At 27.6% G+C, this 16,757-nt stretch overlaps 1 protein-coding gene across 7 annotated transcripts in view; it reads left to right on the top strand.

The window, feature by feature from the left end:
* LOC107448147 (G-protein coupled receptor dmsr-1-like) overlaps window positions 1–16,367 on the top strand; it is a 182,102-nt gene extending 165,735 nt beyond the window's left edge. For 2 of the 7 annotated variants that reach the window (XR_011636541.1, XR_011636544.1), the window contains 3 exons: window positions 7,825–7,998; window positions 10,271–10,322; window positions 16,119–16,367. The gene's annotated coding sequence lies outside the window, so the exon portion shown is untranslated. Of the gene's footprint in view, window positions 1–5,683; window positions 6,023–7,824; window positions 7,999–10,270; window positions 10,323–16,118 lie in introns of those variants that run through there. The other 5 variants (XR_011636545.1, XR_011636542.1, XR_011636543.1 and 2 more) reach the window with 5 other exon arrangements.
* The last annotated feature ends 390 nt before the right edge of the window (window positions 16,368–16,757 follow it).

Raw genomic sequence — 16,757 nt, forward strand, 5'->3', positions numbered from 1 at the left:
ATCAAAAATAAATTACGTGGACAACGATTTTCGACCCCCGAAGAAGCGGTTGATGCATTCAAAACGCATGTTTTGGAGTTACCTCAATCGGACTGGAAAAAGTGCTTTGAAAATTGGTTCAAACGCATGCAAAAGTGTATTGATCATCGTGGAGAATATTTTGAAAAGCAAAAAAACCAATTTCGATCCTACATATTTGTTTTTTCATTATTAGGCCAGAAATATAAATAGCAACCCTCGTATTGTTACATTATTTAAATTTTCTGTTTAAAATATTGTAAAATAATGAGATAAACATCTGTATTTTCATTTCTTGAATATAGACAGATTTGCATGTTTATGTTACATCATCTGAAATAAGTATTGACTAACAAATTTAATTTAATTTTAACCACATAAAATTAACACTATTATTAGTACAATTAGATGTTTCATAAATAAAGAATTTTAATATTTGATTCATGAAACTTCAAATAATCGCCAATTGTTTAGTGTTAATTGCTTTTTTCTTTAAAACATTGCCAATACCTTTTACAGTACCTTTACACAGATTAATACATTTTAATGGCTCTTCCAACAATTTAAAGATAATTAGCCGTCTTTTCAGCTATAAGTCAGCCGATCTGATAATTTTACTAACATATAGATGGCATGCGAAAACGAAGAAGCATAACTCTAAAGTGGTGGTGACTCCATTAAAAAATTTTCAGCTAAAACAAAAATTCTTATTTATTAGGTTTTTAGAGTGCTTTATTAATACTAAATTTATCAAATTTCCACTTTTTCATATAACCTCTTAGCCATTGTGATACAAATGATTCTTTGCTTATAATCCCTGTATTGTATCTCAATGTTGCCCAGGGAACGCCAAACGAGGAGGCGAGGCTATTTTATTCTAACTGCTTAAACACTAAGAAGAATATTTGATGATGTACAAAAGGTTAATTTTTTTCTATATCATGCGCATCGACCATTATCTGTAAAATCTACCACTTTTGAAGTTTTATCATGGTCACTGCGTTAAGTAGTCACTGGGCTTTAGAATAGTTGTTATTTTAGTGTTTAGCAATCAAAACAGTTCCCCAAGAGGGCTGTCAGACAGATTTTTATAAGTAGCCAGAACATGAGCAACAGCCCCCCGAGGAGTAAAAGAATCATTAATTCCGTACATTCCATGAAAATATATTTTTAAAGAGTAGATCTATGAATTCTGCCACAATCAAATAACAATGCAAATAAAAAAAATAATAAATAAATACAGTAGCATAAATAACTACTGAACACATAATTTTGATAACCAGAATGCCAAATGAAACTTAGATATTTTAATGCAAAACAATATGAAACAAAAGCCAAAATGATGTCAAGGTAAATTTTGCTTAAATACTAAACTTACGATGATAAACTTATCTGATACTTAAAACTACACATGCATGTTGTTCTTTACAAGAATTTTGAATTCAAGAGTGCCAAAGGAAGAACTGCATAAATAAACTCCGAAGAGACATAAAGACATGGAAATGACAGAATCTCCAATTTTTTCCCATACTCCTCTAAATATTTTTGAAAAGGTGGAATAGTAAAGCAATTGACTTAAATATTAATTTAATATCCATTAATTTAAAAATTTGTTAAAACTAAACATATTTATTTTTCAGAATGTACGTTTGATCTACGAATTAAATCTCTTACTTAAATTTAATTTAAATAAAAAACGTGTAATTTTTTGTAGAATTTTATTAAAAGGCATAAACATTTAGTTCATTTCCAAATGCGATAAATTCGTCATAAAATAGGAGGAAGGTATAAAATAAAAAGATGACGAAATTATTTGTGTTATAATTTTTGAGAAATGGCATAACCACGTGAGGTAAACATCTAATACAAGTCACTTAAAAAATTAAAATGGGCATTATATTTAATACATCTTTAAATAAGGCTTTTATAAATAAGAATACTAAATGTGCCAACAATTATTTTAAATGAAAATAATGTGGTACTACAGAAGTATATAATACTTTTGGCAAGTTTAGCTACGATATGAACTTTTTGGTTACTAAATAGATTTACCTTAAAATGCTCTAGTAATAATTTTAAGTGAACATAATGTTGCACTACTGTGCCATACAATTCTTTTGGAAAGTTTAGCTAAAATATGAACTTTTTGGTTACTAAGTAGGCTTACTAAAAAGTGTAGAAGCAACAAAGCCAATAATTTTTTTTTTATTAAAAGTAATGTTGTACTACTACTGCGAAATGCAAACTTTTTGGAGAGTTTAGTGATAATATGAACTATTTGGTATCAGAAACGCTTGACGTAAAGTGCACTAGCAATAATTTTAATTGAAAATATGCGGAACTACTGAAGTAGGCAATATTTTTGGCAAGTTTAACAACGATGTGAAATATTTGGTTACTAAATCAGCTTATCATAAAACGTACTATTAATAATTAGAAACAATTCTAAATTAATATGGTACTATGATATAAAATCCTTTTTGGTGAATTTAAATACAATATGAATTTTTCGATTATTAAATCAGTTTGCCTTAAAATGCACTATTAATAATTTTAATCTGGTAATGACTTTTTTGGTACGTAATACTTTCTTCAGTAAGTTTTAAAACGATAATTGTTTTTTTTTTTGGTTATGAAGGTTTTGGTTACTAAATTGACTTACCATTCAAAACACATTTTTCGACGAAGAGAGATATAAAATATTGTATAAAAAATATATTGTAAAAATTTAAAAATCTACAATATTAAACTTTAATAGGAACTGTCAAAATTAATCTAATTGCTATTAAGCTATTTTAAATATATGAACTCATGTTTAAAGTGAAATAAATCTCGAGGCATTAAGATTTAATATTTCTTATAAGTTCATTATATGAATTTATTTTTTAATATTTACATAAGTATGAAAATCTAAAGGAAACTGTATTTTATCTACTGCAGTTTAGATTAAAGTTGTTTACAAGTACTATTTATTTATTTTCAGGTTGCTTGTTTTTAGTTTCGCGATTCGATTAGTAGAAAGTTTTAAAGGTACATACCAGTTTATAAATAAAATATTTACTATATGGGTGACTTTACTATTCCAGTTCGAACTAATTTTCATTTTAGTTTAAATGTTACCTGAAAAGAAAATACTTATTTAACATACATAATCAGCAAAAACATTAGTTTTTAAAATCTTGAAAAAGAAACTGCTGCAAAGCTTCGAAAACAAAAAATACAAGATTCAATTAATTGCTTAAAAGCTTATCAACTTTAAAATGAGCTAATCCAATTTATTGGTAACAGCCCATGAACTATTCCAAAAAATTTGGGATTTAATCCAAATGAAATTCAGTTACCGATAAAAGAATTAATGATTTAAAAGAATCCAAATTGTATCTATGATTTGTGGATAGTTTTGTACTAAATAGAAGAAAAGAATTTATTCTGAAGGAGAAATTAGGAAAATGAAGATTTAAGATTCATTTAATTGCTTAAAAATATACCAACTTCCAAATAAGGAAATCTAATAGATCGGCAAAAGCCAATATACGATTCTAAATATTTTAAGAATTAATAGAAATGATATTGAACCATCGAAAAACGAATTGATTATAATAAATACACATTGAACAAATGGTGTATCAAAATATTGAACAAAAATATCTAAGGAACAAAGTAGGAACAGAAATCCAGAGCAATGTAGAGTTCATAAAAGGACATTAAAATGTCCCAAAAACAGGATACTGAGTAGACTTGGTAAACAAGGTAAAGAAACCAGTAAAAAACCTTCAACTCGTAAAAGATCAAATTCAGCCTTTGAAATAAATCCATCTTAGGATTAAAACCATTCAACTTCCAAGTGTACTTAGTGAAAACATAAATCCAGAAGAAGAGGTCATAAAAGCATTTTAGCTGAAAAAATAAATCACCGTCAAAAAAAGATGAATACTTTAACCAGAAGAGAGAGTAAAAAAGCATGAAAACAAAGTACAAAGTGTGGAAAACAATCGTTGAAAAAGCAATTTTTTTAATAGCTTTGAGTCACAATAACACTTGTTAAGTTTCAATGGCAGTGTCTCAAGTTGAAAAGAAAGATATTTCAGAAAATTATATCGATAAGAATTTAATCATGTGATGGGTTTTCAATATTTTCATTGGTCAAGGCAAATGATGGGATTTTACAATATTCTCATTGGTCAAAAAGAATCAGATGATATTTTGAAATTGACAAAAGGAATATTTAATTACAATTGGCAAGCATGAGCACAAAACTATTAATCCTTTATAACCTAAGTTTCATTGTTGTTATTGTAATATTAGATGATAGGGAAAAAACACGAATTTTTCTTATATCTATATTTTTTTAGTTTTAGTTACATCAGAGGTTTTATAATTCTGCAATGTGGATAAAATAAATGTATTATAATTGCCTCTTACACTAATGCTTAATTATAGAATTTGCTTAAAATTATATTCAGTTATTAGTCATCATCAGTGTTAAATTATGTCATAAAATCCTAATTAGGGTAAGATTTGTGAAATGGCTAATTGCATTTAGACGCATCAAATATTTTTGAAAAGGTGGAATAATAAACCAATTGACTTAAATACTAATTTAATATCCATTAATTTAAATATTTGCTCAATCTAAATATATTTATATATTTTTCCATNCGGCCTTTTCCTTAGGGAAATTTTGTTTCTTATTTGCTGCTAAAAAATGGCGTCTGATTCTGTCAATGATTTCGATGGAACTAAATGAAAACGTGATAAATTAATGTCTGATATTTACAGGCTCCCGCTAGACGGCGTACTCGAGCGTTGCGATCGCGAATTATAATTGCCTCTTACAATAATGCTTAATTATAGAATTTGCGTAAAATTATACCCAGTTATTAGTCATCATCAGTGTTAAATAATGTCATAAAATCCTAATTAGGGTAAGATTTGTGAAATAGTCAATTGTATTTAGACGCATCAAATATTTTTGAAAAGGTGGAATAATAAACCAATTGACTTAAATACTAATTTAATATCCATTAATTTAAATATTTGTTCAATCTGAATATATTTATATATTTTTCCATTTGATCTACGGATTAAATCTCTTACTTCATTTTAATTTAAATTAAAATCATGTACATTTTTAATAAAATTTGATTAAAAGACTTTAATTTCTAATTCATTAACAAATGCGATAAATTCATCACTAAACAGGATAAGGTATAAAATAAGATGATGAAATTGTTTGTCTTATAATTTAATTTTTGAGCAACGTCATAAGCTTGTAAAGTTAACATTTAAAACAAGCCACTTTAAAATTAAATTGAGGCATATTTTACTCCGCTTTTAATAAGGCTGTTACAGCTAATGATACAAAATGTACTAGTAATTATTTTATTTGAAAATTATGTAGTACTACTGTGGCATACTGTGGCTTTTGGCAAATTTAGCGAAGATATGAACTTTTTGGTTACTTAGTAGGCTGACTGGAAAGTGTACAAGCATCAGAAGACAATATTTTTTATTGAAAATAATGTTGAACTACTGTGGAACACAGCATCATCAGCGAAAAATTCGCAAATCGGGTTTTGAATCGCATCTCCGAATTCGCGAATTTTATATATGCAGCAAAAATGAATCCTAAGTTCAAGAGCCATAGTTTACTAAGGTTTAGTGTAGCAAAATTAAGCAACCGGTAGCGATATCCAATGCGAACTTTTAAAAAAAATAAATAGTGTTTTTGATTTTGTGTCACATAGATCACTTGTATGTAGTTATTAAATAATATATAATAGCTAGAGAATTGTTAACGTTTCCAGTGTCAAAGAGTGTTCGTTTTAAACTGTTTAATTCTGGATTTATAATCTTCATGAACTTGAAAATAACTTAACGAACTTGCCAAACTTTGTTATCGAAGTTCGTTGGTGTTTATAAAATATTTATAAGAATGAAAAAGGTTATCAAAAACTCAAGTTTTCTCCATAGGTTTGATTACGAGTCGTATTTTATTTTTAATGCAAATTTTACATTCATAACATTAATATTCTCTACATTATTTTCCTAAAAAATTATCTATTGACAAATGTTTTAAAATGACATTGGAGCTTCTTGTGCAATTTATGAGTGTTTTTTTTTTCTTGTTTAGCAATTTTTTGATGATAGAATAATTATTCCTCTGCGTAATACTATTTTAAGAAAAAAAAATGGAAATATTCTCTGATAACTTTTTTAAATCAAAAGTTTGAAGCAATTCAATTATTTATTTAGTAACTTTTAAACAGATATATTTCAGTCTTAACTATTTCCTGGCAGTTTCCTGCGAGGAACTTGAAAAAGTATTAGAGAAGGGAACTAACTTGGAGAAATTGAAGAGATTACCATTTCGTGATTTGTGGCAGAATGATCGCCAAGTCTTGTCAACTTCCGGGCAGCGGCCTGCAAAGAAACTAGAAAAAAAATCCCAAAAAAAGACAAACTTGTATGGTATAACTTGTAACCTCCCCCAGGCAAACATTTACATGTTGTTGTTTTTTTTAAATTTGCAAGTTTAAAATCAATTTTGTACCATGGCTATTGTAGTTTGCATGACAGATCGCAATATGGAATTTCCCCCCATTTTTGAATTGTCACTTTTTTTTCATTAAATTAGACTTTTGATTGATTAAATTGATTTTATATTTGTTGCTGAAAGTGATTTTAGTAAAAAAAATTTCCTCCAGCATTGTTTTTTTTATTTTATTTATTTATGTTTTTTTATTTTTTTGACATAACAAGCATCAAAAACTTGGATGATAGTCTAAATTCTTTTTCCGAGTGAATATTTTTCATTTATTGTTCCAAAACATTACTTTATAAATTTATAAAAAGGAAGGATATTTGCCAACATGTAAATAATGATGAATAATTATCAATGATTGTTTTAAGGGCAATTCCATGAAACAAATAGTAATATAACAAAAATAATTAATAGCATGTCTAATAAAGTCAAAAAATAAACAATTTAAAAGCATGTCTCCAATAACAAATTTTAAAGCTTTTAACTATTTTAGATATGAAATCAAAAATTTTTGCTTTTAATTATTTTATAACAGTAATGGAAACAGTTTATTAAAATGTTAGTATATGAATTAGTAACATCACATAAAAATTGTAATATATGTCAGTCACGAGCTCTTTTCTGCTTTCATATTTCATTTCATCTGTACTTGCATTGTTTCCTATTAATTTAAAATTTCATTTTAAATAAATTTTTAAAATAAATCCTATTATTGCTTATAAAAAGAGAATTTCAAAATAAAAATATGTTTTACTTTTTGTTATTTCTACGAAATGTCGGTTATATTTTATATTTTCATTCTAAATGAAACATTTAAAATTTTATACTTTTTTTCTTATCTGCATAATTATGTTAGGCCCTATAAATTTTTTAGAAAAAATATGGATTACTTATAAATGAAAAAAAATTTTAAAAATATGAAAACCTATCAAAATGTATTGGCAGTCACCATGTAATTGCCTTCTTTCAAAGAAATGAACATTATAGTTTTGATTTTTATTATTCGCAAATAAATCAAAAATTATATTAATTGAGTTATCATACTATTATAATAAATATTCGAGATATAACGATCGAATAGTGATTTTGTCCAATATTCAGTCAAGAAAATTGGCCAAATACCAAATAGAAACGTTTATTCAATTTAGTATGAGAAATTGAGAGAATTAAACAATTCTGTGAGTTGAGTCATTCTAATTCAATTCAGAGAATAGTAGAATATTCCTAAGTAAACAATTCTCTTATGCTCTTATATGTTTCAGAAGTTGGATTGTCTGCAGAAAAGGCAGACTTGGTCTGAGTGCAGTTGAAGTTTTAAAAATTGAAAAATATCTGAATCCGAGCGCAACACTTGATAGACTTTTAAAAGGTTGAATGCTACTGAAGAAAGTTCCAGAAATGTGTGGCTCATCCGGATCAGGAAAAACAAAATTTTGGTATTGTCTACATTTATTTATTTTTTCTGATTTGTAATGTTTTGTTTAACGAAGAACATGTTAAAAAGCTCTTAAACAAAAAATCTTCATTTTCTAGGTTTAAGGACATTATATTTCAAATTTTTATTTAAGGATTTTTTTGATTGCATACAATGTTTTTAAACTGTGTTTTGTCGTTTTTATGCATTTCAAAACAGATTTTCTTCATTTTACAGAAATGTTTCTTTTAACATATTCTTCCTCCTAACTCTTTCATTAAGCACATTAAATATCAAAGTTTTTCATTAAAATTTAATATTTTATGTGCTTGAAAGTTTGAGACTAATCTTTTGTTATTTCAGAATGTTTCTCTTCATTGAAATTTTAAAATATTCTATTTCTGTGTTTGAAAGTAAACTTATTGTACCCTGAATTGAGTAAAAAGTCTAAAGTTAAAGGGTTAATTAAAAGAAATTAAATTAAAATTTATCTTTTGTTATTAAAATAATGATTGCATATCTCGTTTATTTAAATGTTTGTATATTGGTACTCATTAAATATTAGTCACAATCTGGATACTTAAATTTTTTTTGTGTTATATGATTTGTACATTTTTCTGTTAAAGTGCAATAAATAACAAGTTATACTGTAAGTAAAGTAAATAAGTAATAAACTTGTTTTTACATACACAGAATTTACTTTTTGTGAATTATAAGGAATTCTTGTAGTAATCTGTATGCTACTTTTTATGAATGACAAATACGAAATAATATTTTTACAAATATATTTTTTTAATGAACAATCAGATTAGTATATTTTTTGAAGAAGATAATACTTTCTTTGGCAAACTTTAGCACATAATATTTAAGTTTTTCCAATTAGTGACAGTGTCCAGCTTTATGCAAAATTAGTTGTAAATATCATCAGCAAAAAATTTTGGTTTTTGGATGGCTCTCAATTCAAGAAGTGTGTAAATTTATTTATTATCTTAGTAAAAAAAATTATATTTTTTTCTTAAATTTATATCTTTGAATTTTATGAATTAGTTAAAATATGAAAGTAATGTATTTTTAGTAGTAACTCCCTTTCCATTTGTGGTCCTAGTAGAGACACTGTTCCCGGTAGAATACCAAAGTCAAGCATCACTCCCTGTGGGTGGGTGACCACTTTGATCAGCTTTCGTAGGGACAGAGGGTGCGGGGAATCGGTCCTCGTTAAACAGTTTTGCTGTAAAGTGCTCGACTTCGCACGCAGGTCGCCGGGCTACCGAGGCAGGGGTGCCATCCCTCTGCAGAGGTTCAAATTCATGGCATGTCTTCGGATAATCCTCGGGAATAATTCTCAGAACATTGCCAATAGCCCATTGTACAGCTCTAGTATGGCGTAAATAAAGTACCTACCTTTCCTCTGGTGAAAATGTTATTAATTGAAATATTCTGTGAATTCACTACAAATATGTAATGTTTTTAAAATATGCAATTTCTAATGAGAAAACAGTTTTACCTACTTGAAAATTACTTTTGTTATTTGTCTGCTTTTGTTTCTGTTCTGTGTCGAAAATTGAAAATGAAAAAGAAATATCTATAAAATTTCACACATTTGCTGAGTGTAATTATTTGTAAAACTCACCAAAATGAAAATTAAATAAGTAGTTCTTTACATTTCAAACAGTGTATTATGTTATGAAATGTTAACTGAGGAATAATAGTTAGTTATTAAGTTTAACTTTCCTACATTTATGTAGTAATTGTAAATTGCATAGATTAATGTTGAAAATTGTACTTTACTTATTGAGAACTATAAATTGCCATTTTAATACAGTATATTTGAACCATCTTCATTTTTTTTAACAAAGAAAAACTTTGAAGTATGAAAATATTTGGTTGAGACCTACATATAAATCTTTGCATTTCAAACAGTATATTATAATATGAAATGTTAACTGAGGAATAATAGTTAGCTATTAAGTTTAACTTTCCTACGTTTATATAATAATTATAATAAATCGCATAGATTAATGTTGAAAAATTGTACTTTACTTATTGAGAACTGTAAATTGCCATTTTAATACAATATATTTGAACCATCTTCACTTTTTTTTAACAAAGAAAAACTTTAAAGTATGAGAATATTTGGTTGAGACCTACATATGAATGTTTGTAGAAAATGAAGGAACGAAAAGAAGAAAATGAAAAAACAAAAATGGATCCTGAATTCACAATTCAATTTTTAATTCACTGAAAAAAAAATCAGTACAAATTATAATTTTTTAATTACAAAATTTTTATTTCAGAGACATGGCAGTAGAGATATTGTTCTTTCTGAGGCCCATTTAAAGATGTATGGTAATGTATTTTTTTTTAATAAATATAATTGCAAATAAAAAATAATCTTATTTTATTAACTGCATTATTCCCAAGAAACTGATGCGGTAAAATATTACTTGATTAAAAAACTTCATTGTCTTGAAAAATATGCAGATGGAAATAAAATTCAAAATTTTTAATACTGTCAAAAATATGTGCCCATTCTAAAAACTTGTCTGGTGTGAATGCGAAGAAAGGAAGTAATTTGAAATATAAAATGAAAAGTTGGCAATGGAAAATAAGGTCGAGTTGAACCATAGTAGCCGAGAGTGAAACAAAAATAAAGATGAAAAAACAACAGGAAAAACCACTGTGGCCAAGAGGGGCAAATTAGGGTAAAAAGCATTTTTACACGCTATGAATGGTTGACCGTATAAAGCTAAGAACATATGGCGCTAGGGATGCAAATTCGTCCTAAGACTTCTGGGTTACTGTTTCCGATTCCTTTTTTTTTCTTTATGCCTAAGCTTGGAAAAGTGTGTCATTCATTATTATTACACGTTATGATGACATTAGTTAAAAGAGAAACAACACCAAGAGATTGCATAATATTCTTGGAATAGGAAAAATGTGCTAGTTGGGAAACAAAATTATAGAAATTTTTTTAACAGTATGGATTTTGCTAGAGGTGAAATGATAAGAACTAAATATCGAGAAACAATCAATGTAGAGGCAATGTTATATATAATATGTCTAAAAGCAGGTTGAGATTTGTAAACTTATAGGAGGTCATAGAAACAAGCACAATTTGAAATGGCATTACGTTTAGTACAGTCCAAACGAGCACAGAAAACTGATTTTTATTTTAATGGTAAATACTATAAACAAATTGAGGAATTTTCATTCATTGTTATGAAAACGTTTTTAATTTTTCTAATTCTTATGAGATAAGATATTTTTTTCTTAGTAGACAGTGATAAGAGGTTTTCTAGAGTTTCTTTCTGTTGTCAACTCAATTGACCCCAACGTTCAATTTACTTAGGCGGGAAAATTAATTTTACCATACCTTTTTAAGATGTTCTTGTAACGAAACTCCTTGAGTTAGTTCTAATCACCCTAGTTTTGTAGAACTATATTTCACACTTTTGTTCTCCATGCATTCAACCTTTACTCTGACTCATCTTCTTTAATGTCCAAACTTAACTTCTTCCGCTTACTTGCTGCTAACCGTGGATTTCACATTTATATAGTTGATTCAACTACACTCGAGCTATACTACGACCGGGACAACCCACTTAGAATCCTTACAGTGAATTTGTTGCTTTACTTTTTGTTTATTTATTTTTTTTTGTTATATGATATATATCCCCTCTCGTTTTGGTTTAAAAGTCATTTTTAGGACTTAACAAAATTAAATTTAAGTCTTTTTTTTTTAGATCTTTTTAGTTTTGAAAATCTCTAGGGTATTTACCACATTACTTGCCAGTGCGAGCTTGACTACATGAGAAAAACGAGGCACGCTTTAAAATTTAGACTTAAACACAATAGCAGGGCTGCCAACTTTCTACGCTTTTTTTAAAAATTTATTCTAGTGGTTGCTGAATTGATGCTTTAATGTAATATTTTTTATTCATTTAATCCTATTTTCCACGCCACTACATATAAATGATTTAGAAGTTCTTATGTAATGCCACATGTTTCCAGCTACTTTGTGGTGTGACTTTTAAAATGTTGGCAAAATTACCCAAAATTCTGAAAGCTTTGGTTTCAAAATGACTACCATTCTAGAAAATATTTTGCAAAAAGTGTAGTAGTTGCCTGGCATGCAATAGATATGTCCTTTATCAAGAGTACAATAAATCATCAATTGTTGCCCATTGTTGGAATCTTAGGCATAGATTCACTTTCGACAATGCCACAATTGTATCCTCCATAGTCATATTAGCTTATCTAGATGCCTTAAAATCTTGTTTCATTCATATGAAAGCTGATTCCCTTGTTAACAGTTCCTCCTCACCATCTCTTCATATTATGTGGAAATGCATTTGAACCTGATTTGCTCCTCTCAGCCACTATACTTTGTCTTGTTCTGTTTCACGCTCGGCTATTGCAGTTTTTCTAGTTTTGTTTCTCAACTTATTTTCCATTTTATGGTTTAAATTACTTTTATTTCTTCTCGTTGACATCTTGCAAGTCGCCTATTTTTTAGTGAGTTAAACGTGTTGACTTCTGTTTCTATCTGCATATTTTTGAAGCTAATGAAGTTTCTCTAACTAAGTGAAATTTCTGTTTTATGTTGTGCATGTAGTTACATTGATACAATGTTGTCCATAAAAGTAAAAACTTTCTGAAAAATTTTGAGTGTTAATTTCTTGATGTCAGGGCGTATTGCTAGATCCAGATAGTAAGAAAATTCCAGCTTTTTCTTAAATCATTCAGAGTAAAAGGAAGAAGTTGAAATACAACTGCTACCCAACCATTTTAATAACTTTCTTGTGTTGTGAAATGAAAAATGAATTTTATGAGTTATTTTTGCATTATAAGTACATTAGAAATAACACTTTCTCTTTGTGGAAATATTTATCTTAAAAGGACAACATACTCACTGTGTTGTTTTTCCTCATTAATGCTATCTTATGAGGAAAATATGAACTCCGGGTACAATTATCTCTAAAGTTGTGCACTGATCATTGCATAATTTCTTTAATTTCATATGACTGAGTATTCTAATAATATATGCCATTGTTTTTTATTATCATTTATTGTAACATTTAATCAATACAAAAAATTGAAGTAATTTGATTGATAATATAGACTATAATTCTGTAATCAATATCAGTTCAAACAAAAAGTGAAACATCAAAATTTGTTTACAACTTTCTTAGATATTTGGGCATTTTTCTCATATTAGCATTTGTATACGAATATATGTAGATTTAAATTAGGAAATTATGTCAAGAAATCCAAATGGCCACACTTGATTAAGGGTGTAGGTTTTTGTTTAATATTTTATACCTATAAAAATAACTTATCAGAAATATTTCCATCCTTTATGGGATTACTTCTAATTAGAGGTGGGAAGATTTAATGGACTTTTGTGACTAAAATATACAGTTTTTCAATCATTTTTATTGGCAATAAAAATCTGGGTTCCCACGAGTCAGGGAAAACCTGGAATTGTCAGGGAATTTTATTTCAACGCCAAAAATCAGGGAAAGTTGCAATTTTTTTACAAAAAACTGGAAAATTCCTTCTTTATACCTGGAAAAAAATCAGTCTTAAAATTGTCAGTAACAGTACTAAGTTGTTGAAATTCGAGTTAAGTAATTCTAACATCTATTACAATTATTTATTGTAAAAATTTCACATTTTAGACAAACTGAAATGCTTCCTTCCTCATATAATATTTGTTTTACATAGAAAATCTAACACTTAGCATTACAAATAAAAGAATGAAAATTTTCTGATGAAAAATTTCGTAGCGTCGATAAAATATGGTATTGATTTTCATTGAAATTTACCTGATATACCTGGAAAAGTAAGGGAATTTTTTTTCTGAAATTGAGTGGGAACCCTGTAAAAAATATATCACTGATTTCAGTCCTAATTATTTTAAGTTGAAAAGGTAATAAAAAATGCAAAACAAGTTTATAATACTTCTTTAAATGCTTCATTTTTATTAGGCGTTTAAAAAAATATTCAATAATGTAAAGTTAAAAAATTTTATGTAAGAAAATTTTTATAAAGTTTGTGAAGGCATATCTGCCATAGATGTGTCATATTCTCAGTTGTCCCATTATCTAAGATGTGTTAAATAACCACTTGAATTTTTAAATTTCGGAACATATTAGGAACAGCTGTTACTTGAAATGCTAATTAATGTCTTGTTGGCAACAGTTGTTAGCTAGGATACAAATTCATTGAAATTGTAAACAGAACATGTTAGTGAGTAATTAATTGCATGTTCTGATTAGCCCGTTAGTTTGAATAATAATTAATTCTCTTGTGAGCAGCTGTTAGTTCTAATGCAACTTGGTTCTGCTAGGTCAATAAATAATGTGATTTTTAACAGAACAAAAATGTAAACCAATTTAATAGTTCTATTAAATCTTCAAAAGTTAGTCTTTCTTTCAGCTTCTAATTTAAGTTACAGTTTCATAAATTATTCTTATTAAACATACAAAAAAAACTGTATGAAAACATTTGTTTTATTTTTAAAAAAAATCTGGAAAATTTAGAAATCTTTAAAAAAATGTATTCTTTTAATTGTTTATACTACATTTTTCTTCTTGAAACAGTGATAAACTACTTTTTAGTCACATGTGATTTTGTGAAAAGTTATATTACTTGTCCCACCAGATCTCAGAAACTGTTCATCTGATTTCTATTCTGTATTAATGAGATTATAATTAAGGAACTTTTCTGAATTGTAATACCATCTTAACATTTGAACTTTCTTGTGCTAAAATGCATATGTGTATAAAAAGACAACCTTGCCAATTTTCTCAAAGAAAAAAAGAGAGTTTTATTTTACACCACGTAAAAGCAAACTTTCTAATATACGCGTTAACTAAAATAATTTAGTTGTCAAATTATAATAAAGATTACATCTAAGGATGTAAATGTAAATACCTTATCACTAGGCCAAAAACTATTTAAAGTGTATAATGCTTATTTTTTCATACTGTAGATAATGCATTTAAACAAGTTGTATGATTTATAAAATTCTATGAGAATTCCCTGCAAAGTGTCGTTTCTAATGAAATTAAGAATATATCCATAATTCTCCAAAAACGTGGCTTCAACCAACAGTTCTTCAAAATGAAGGGGAAGGTTTATTTGGTGAACATGTCTTCATATGTTACTGTGGGGTTTATAAAATAAAATTAATAAATTATTGCATTTTTTACTTGCACTAAGATTTTTTTTAAAAAAATAGTGCCAACTTATAGTTCTGTGTCTGGCTCACTATGAAGTTTTCTCAGTGCATTTGAATTACGAAATTTAATTTTTCAACCGCACTGATTTTTCAAGATTCATGTTTTCTTTGTTGATAGGATCTCAAAAGAAGCTTGGTTTACTTAAATCTTTCATGAATCTACAAATGGTATTTAGAACAAAATGTCTGAAATTATTTTTTAAAAATCATGAAATTTTCAGTGCAGCTTTTTGATTTTTTAATTATTATTGTTATAAATGCTACTACTGAGACTTGTGCATAATTCTATGTCAATTGGCCTGCTACCTTACGCATCTCAGCTGCGGCATAGCAAACCACACACTCAGGAAGCAAGTGGTAAGTAAGAGGCATGCAGGGGATGAATTTCTAAATTTTTGCATTAGAGTGTCTCTTACTTACTGCCTCAGTGTTTGGGCTGGGTAGTGTCATTTAGCCTTCAAAACCACAGGAAATCAGTAGCATGCGAAGAGTGAGCAACAGCCCTAGGTTTCCAAACCACGACTAAGTTGTACACTAAAACTCTAGTACTAGCATTTTTATTTTTTAGCCAATTTTTATTGGAAAATTGAATTCATCATACAAATACTTAGCTTACATGAAATATTTTAAGAACAATAAAATAGGATTTTTAAAAAAATAATTGAATTTTAGATTATCAAAATTAAACTCTTTTTTTTTTTTACATATAAGAATATTTTATAGGGAATAATAAATTTTTATAAAACGATACTTTCTGCTCACATTTAAATAAAAATAAATTCAAAATATAGATCAAAATTTCTATGAGTGTATATTGTTCCAATGTTTTTTAATTAAATGTGTTTTTTTTCTTTTGTTCTCTTAAGAGATTACATTATTTTGCTTTTCTTTTTCAGGGATGGAGGATTTAACCCTGAGCATTTATACACATATGCACACTTCTATTTTAAATCAGATGACCAGTCCTTGACCATCATCCTTATGATCTGGATATCTTTAGGATAATCATTTATTTGGCTACATGAAGAAACACAACTGTGAGTAGCAGTTTTTATGCAGTGGAAAAGGCCTTGTTCGGAAAACCTAGAGCCAGATTTCCTTAAAATGATTTAATGCAATGTGCTAAGAAATGCTTTGACTTCTAAGATTTCTTTTCTGAATGATTCTGTGTTCCATTTTCCAAGCATAATACATTTTTTTTTTCATCTAAGGTTGGTGCAATGTTGTTCTATCAAAAATGTGTTCATATTTTTCTTTTTTATTGCATGTAAAAAATTTGCTTTCTCTTTTATACATCTTACTCCTCTTCAGAACTTTAATATGTTATGAACTAGATTTTATTATGATATTTGTACTTTGTTTATAAAACAAGAAGAAGAAAAATATATCAAGAATAAATGCTAAAAAAATATAACCAGTGTAATAATTTTTATTTTTTTATTAAAAATCTAGTAGGGAAACATTTCAAACAAATTTAGTTGCTTCATTTCGATTTGAAGATCACATAGGGAAATATTAATGGAATTTTTTATAAA

The sequence above is a fragment of the Parasteatoda tepidariorum genome, chromosome 4, assembly GCF_043381705.1.
Source record: "Parasteatoda tepidariorum isolate YZ-2023 chromosome 4, CAS_Ptep_4.0, whole genome shotgun sequence".
Taxonomy (NCBI): domain Eukaryota; kingdom Metazoa; phylum Arthropoda; class Arachnida; order Araneae; family Theridiidae; genus Parasteatoda; species Parasteatoda tepidariorum.